The sequence below is a fragment of the Mus caroli genome, chromosome 15, assembly GCF_900094665.2.
Source record: "Mus caroli chromosome 15, CAROLI_EIJ_v1.1, whole genome shotgun sequence".
In the NCBI taxonomy this organism is placed as follows: domain Eukaryota; kingdom Metazoa; phylum Chordata; class Mammalia; order Rodentia; family Muridae; genus Mus; species Mus caroli.
The window spans coordinates 51,400,613-51,407,434 of record NC_034584.1 but is presented as its reverse complement, the minus strand read 5'-3'; positions in this window follow the sequence as shown (position 1 = coordinate 51,407,434).

Here is a 6,822-nt window from a genome sequence, read left to right as displayed (position 1 = left end):
TCCTTCTAATCTCACCCTCACAAGTCCCTCCCTCCATGGGCCCCCCTTTCTTCTCAGAGAAGGGAGGGTCCCCTTGGGTATCCTCCCACCTTGGGACATCAAGTTGTAGCAGAATAAGAGCATCTGAGGCCCAACCAGTCAGTCCAGTTAGGGGAAGGGAATCCAATGGCAGGCAACAGAATCAGAGGCAGCTCCCATGTCAACTGTTAGGGGACCCACATGAAGACCCAGAAGCACATGTGTGAGGGGCCTATGTCCATCCCCTGTACACTCTTTGATTGTTGGTTCAGTCTCTGTGATCCCACATGGGCCCAGGATATTTGACTCATAGGTCTTCTTGACCTCTCTGACTTGCTTAATCCTATCCCCTATTCTTCCCAAGACTCCTGGAGCTCTGCCTGATGTTTGCCTGTAGGTCTTTAAGTCTGTTTCCATGTGCTGCTGGTTGAAGACTCTTGGGGCACAATTATGTCTGTAAGCATAGCAGAGTATCATTAACAGTGTCAAGGGTTTCCTTACTCCCATGAGATGAGTTTTAAGTTGGGCCAGTCATTGGTTGGCTATTCCCTCAATATCTGCTCCATTTTTATCCCTGTGTATCTTGTAGGCAGGTCAAATTTTGGGTTGGTGTTTTTGTTGGTGGATTGATGTTCTACTCCCTCCACTGCAAGTCTCTCCTGGCTATAGGAGGTAGCCAGTTCAGTGTCCATATCCTCAGCTGCTAGGAGTCTCAGCTAGTGACACCCCTATGGACTTCCTGAAGCCTCTCCAGTTCCAAGTTCCCAGCTAGTCCCAGAGATCCCTCCCCACACCTGGTTTCTACTCTCTCTCTCTCTCCTTGCCTGCCCCCTTCTCCCCACACCTGATCCCTGTCCCCACTACCCTCCTAACTCTTTCTCCCACTCAGCTTCCTCTCTCCATCTACCTCTGATGACTATTCTGTTTTCTTTTCGGAGTGAGATGCACATTTTCTCCCTTGGGCCCCCATTAGTACTCAGTTTCTTTGGCTCTGTGAATTACAGAGCATGACTATCCTGTACTTCACGGCTAATGTCCACTTATAAATGAATACATATCATGCACGTCTTTCTGGATCTGTGTTACCTTACTTAGGATATTTTCTAGTTCCATCCATTTGCCTGCAAATTTCATTTAGTGTTTTGATTATTCTGTGTCATGGAGAATGTCTTTTCAGGCCTAGGGTATTTGGTGTTTTGTAAGGTTCTTTATCTTATAGGCACCCCCTTCTTTAGATTAGGGATTTCTTTTCCCTAAAATTTTACTTAAAATATTTTCTGTGCCTGTGACATGAGTCTCTTCTTCTTTCATTCCTATTATTCTTCACCTTTTTTGTTCATCATGTTCCAGATTCTCTGGATTTTATTTTTGACCTGGATTTTCATAGATCTAACATTTTATTTGACTGAAATATCCATTTTTTTTCTCTCTTGACTTCAGTGCTTGAGATTCTTTCTTCCACCTCTTGTGTTCTACTCATGAGGAGTGTGATGTTCCTGTTCAAGTTCCTAATTTTTTTTTTAAATTTCCAGTTTTCCCTCAGTTTGGGTTTTCTTTAGAGATTCCATTTCCACTTTCACCTCTTGAATGGTTTCACTTTTCTCCATTTCTTTCACTGTTTGTATTTTCATAGATTCTACTAATGAACTCACTGATATCATCTTTAAGGTCTTAACATATTCGTGATAGCTGTTTTAAAATCATTGTCTTGTATCTGCCTACATTGCATTTTTCGGGGCCTAGTGCAATAGAGTTACTGGGATTTGGTGGATACATATTTTCTTGACTTTTACTGTATTTTTATGCTGGTGGTGCTGCATCTGGGTTTGGGATGATTGCAATTCTAGGTGTTGATATCTGATCATGTCTTTGATGGGTGGCTGCTGCATTCTTTGGCTTCTCTTGCCCTCTCCTTAGATCTTAGGTAAGTGTTGACTCTTGAGTATTCTGGTAGGGAATGCTTCTGAGTCTCTGTCAGGCATGGCTACTGAGGGTACCAGGTGGAATGTGTTTCTAGGTGTTAGAAGCTGGCATGAAAGTATCAGCATGAGCCAACTAGAAGGTACAGGAAGACTCTAATGGTTCACAAGGGAAATTTGAGTCTGTCATGATGCTCTGTAGAGCTCCCAAGAGGACAGGCTCTTGTAGGTTGTCTGCTATTGGGCTGGGGATGTGACAGGAGAATTGATATTTAAAATGGAGAACACAAACAGAGTAAATATCACCTACCAGATTTTCAGGCTGGAGTGGCCAGAAAATAGACTGGCACAGAGTCCTTCTGGGTGTTGGTGGCTGAGATTAAGGGATAGGTTGAGGTAGGGAAGGCTGTTATAGAAGATTTTTATAGTCCTCTGGGATTGGAGCAGAGAGGCAGGAGATGCCCCAGCAGGTGGTCTGTCACAGGTCTGGGGATAAATCTGAAGACTTACAATTGAATAGTAGGACTCTTTAAATTCCTAGAAACTTTAAAAAAAAAAAACCTGTTTACATGATGCCTATTGCAATATATCAAGAATGAAGTTTACAGTAAATAACCTTTGCAAATTGGTTTCTTTGACTCTGCAATATGCATGCCTTTTAAGGATATCTCAGTTTTTTTTGTCTCTGAATAATATTCTATTGTCTAGGTATACTACAATTGCATATCCATTCTTCCATCCATTGAAGGACATCATGGTTGCTTCCAAACTCTGGCAGCAACTAAAATATTGTGTGAACGAAAATCTCCATTCCTCTGGACTCATTCCAAGGAGCTCGGTGTTCTTCATGGTTCTTTCTTATCTCCCTAGGAGAGTTCTAATGTCACACTTATTCATTAACACCTATTTTGTAGATGATCTTATTCCGACTCAGAACTCTCTGTACTTTCTACATGCTGATGAAACTTTCAAAGTTGGTCTCCACTTAAACCTCTTTTTTGAATTTCAAACTTCCTCATCCAGCTGTCTACTTAATTTCTTCATCCAAATAGCTAATAGTTATACTACACTTTATCTGTCAGAAACATCACAGGTTTTTTTCTTGTCAAATGATAACTATATCTGATGCTAAAAGGTTTAAAAACCTCTCCCCTATCATGCATGGCTCCCAAACAATGTTACAACCCCTAACTTATCACATCTGCATAATGTGATCACTCCTCATCATGCCGGTGGCTGTCCCTTACTCCAGCTACCATAATTGCTGATTAGGATGTAGTGATGCCATTACCTGGCCTTCTTTCTTCTACATTTTCCTACCTCTAGTATTTTAAACATTGCACTGAGAACAACATTTTATTTTTTTAAGATGCTTTTGGACTTGCATTTCATTTTATATTTTTGATTGGCATTTAGTATTATATTTATTGCCATTTGGTATTCTAAGAGTTTCCTTGCAGAGCTTAGTACAATTGCTGTTTATTCATAAAATACATGATTTATCATTTTAATGTAACTGAAGTTTTAGCAATTTTTATGTTTAAATAACTTATAAGTGGCCATTAAGCTAGGTTTATCAGGTCTAGACAATTTATTCCATATAAACATATAAACAACTAATATAATAAACACTTTATATCAACTAAATAAATATAAAATTATAAAAACAAAACTTTGGGAAAATATGAAGAGAGAAACTCTCTTCTTGGTACAACCAGTTGCTTGCATGGTGTGATATGAGAACAGAGACGGTCACCAGGATGCTTTCGCTCTGATATGGCTTTAGTTAGGGTATTTTCTCAATTATGCCTAGAAGGGAGTGGTTGGAGGGTAGAATGGGGGGGTTTGTAGAGGGGTAACCAGGAAGGGGGGTATCATTTGAAATGTAAATGAATAAAATGATTAATTAAAAAAAGAAAGAGTAACCCTATGAACACATAGCCCATTCTTTATAACACTACTTTGGACAGTGAGGCTCCATATATGGCTACAATTCAAGGTGCATGACATACTACCATTTCATTGTATTTGAAGTGGATTTCACAATGTGAAAATATGGCCACTTCAGTGCGATATGTAGGTGTCACTGAACATGAAGAAATAGACCTAATGTCTAACTAGAGCCTTCACTCCTACTAGTGTTTGTGAAAGATACTTTGAATGTTACCAGAGGAAAAAGATAACCAACAACCCACCTATAAACCCTGTGGTTTACAATAGTGACTTGCCTGCATAATACCTTGGTGCAGTAGTGGCATAAACATTGTGGGAATAACCAACCACTCTCTGATTGGATTTAAGGCTCATTACATCAGCTGGAACCCATACCCAACATTTCTCAGGTGGCCAAGGACCTGAGACTAGATAGGCCAGGGATCTGGGGTAAAATTAAACACTGCTGTTCTGCTAAAGGAAAATAGCAATAAAATGATTCCCCAAACATTATGTCGTTGTCTTGCTTAACCATCATTATAGAAGCTTCTTCCTGAAGTAGGTGAGAAGTAATACAGAGACCAACATCTAGATAATGTGCAGAGAATAAGGGACCTTGGGAACACAGACTTAAATGGAGTATCTTCATCAAACCCTCCAGGTCTCAGGGAACTTTATGGAAGAGGAGACAAAAAGATCCTAAGAGTCACAAGGGGTGGATGGCACCAAGGAAAATGTGTCTCCCAGACACAACAGTCTCTGCAACCACGGTGGCCAGAAGAGTAATGATCCCCAGGAGGTAAGAAGGTAGTGTGGTTCAACACAGCTCAGTAGCTGGTGTTGGTTCAAACCTCGGGACTCTGTCCCAAAAAACAATTAAATCAATCCTGTTTGTAAATAAAGCTTGAAACACATCTACCTTGAAACATTTTGTAAAGTACACATGACATCTTCCTTTAAAAATGGTTTCTATAGATAAGCTTACTTGTAACACATTTAATAAAGAATGGTTCTATACATCAACAAGTTCACAAAAACGGTCTGGGCAAGAATCTGGTGTGGACTTAGACATACAGATCGTGCAAAAGTCACCAGGCTATTAATCACAACTGTTCCCAGCCTTCTGGGCAGATAACAGGTTATGCATCACTCCCTTTGAAGGTTCAACACACCTGCCTGTTTAACATTCCTGGTTCTCTTAGTGCTTATCTGTGAACACAAAAACCTCCACAGACCCCACAGAATGGGACTGATGCACATGGGAACTCAGAGAGAATGTAGTTGCATGCACAGAGCCTGTGCAGGTCTAAGGCAGGAAGTTGGGGAAGGGGACATAGTCTTTCTTCCCTAACCAAAAGCTATCTCAAATTGAGAACCACTTGCAAAGGATAAATTAGTTTTCACCAAAGAAGTCTCACTGGACATATAAACTGCACTTAAGGGTAAGCCCTATACCCAGCAATACACAGAGACACAAGGGAAAAATTAGTGTTCTCCAAAGGAGTCTCACTGGGCATATAAACCCCACTTAAGGATAAACCCCATGCCTAGCAATACAGGGCCAACAGAAAATGAACTCAGTTGTGTTTTTGTAGATTTGTTTGTTTTTTATTGCTTTGTTTGAACATTAAAAAATATCATACCAGTCTTTGTATATTATGGTTTCTGATTTCACGTGTGTGTGTGTGTGTGTGAGTGTGTAATTCTTGTGCCTTTTCTTTTAATTTTTATTTGCCTGCTTATTTTCTAAAGAGAGAGTGAGTGTGTGAGAGAAAGAAGACATGGAAATGGATGGATGGGAAGGTAAGGAGATCTGGGAGGAGATGAGGGAGGAGAAACTGTGACTAGACTACAACAAAAATTACTTTCAATAAAAAAGAAAATACGATCACTTCAGTGCAAACTAATGGTATACTTTTATAATGCTTGATAATTAGACCCATCCCCCTTTCCAGAGAGCTGAAATATAACAAGTTAGTGACAGAACATTCTGAACTTGCTATTGCTGAATTTTATGCCCATTGAATTAGCTAACGAATTGTAAGTTCACATGGTGTAATATTTTAAAGATTTATTTATTTATTATATGTAAGTACACCGTAGCTGTCCTCAGACACTCCAGAAGAGGGCGCCAGATCTCGTTACGGATGGTTGTGAGCCACCATGTGGTTGCTGGGATTTGAACTCTGGACCTTTGGAAGAGCAGTCGGGTGCTCTTACCCACTGAGCCATCTCGCCAGCCCGGTGTAATATTTTAAAATAAGGCCTTCTTGGTGATGACTACAGTAATTTCAAAGAACAAATAAGACAGATTTAGTTTGATTTTTCTGTGGATCTAACTGAGGAAATAGAGATAGGTTACCACTTTCCTCTTCATTCAGTAGTTACAAATGTGTGCCAGTTCCCATCAACAGCATGCGAGTTATGACTGGTAAAAATAAAATTTCACTGTAGAAAAAAACAGAATGATAATAAATAGGTGTTTCTATATTGGTAATAGCGGCACATCAGTAGCACCATCAGCCATGACAAAATTCTGCCTATTAGTTGGTGGAGGACATGGTGAGAGAATAAGAGTCAGCGGAGAAAGTATACTAACATATTTTCTCTATGTCAAGTAGGGAGAAGGAATCAGATTGTTAGGCATGACACAGAATCACTCAAAGTACCGGAATGATTAAGAATCATAAAAACAAGTCGTGGTATACACACTCATTTTAATATTAGCCAAAACGTGGACATAATCTGAGTGAATGAATAAATAGCATGCAGTATACTCATAAAATGAACTGTCATTGAGCCTTAAATAGGAAGAAAATTTTGTGATGTTCCAACAGGGGACAACTTGAGATGTAGTGAGTAAAATATACCTGTCCAAATGGCACCGATATTATATGATTTTCACTTTTTCTTAACTGTCTTAAATTTTCATCTGTCTCCAGAATTCACCTAG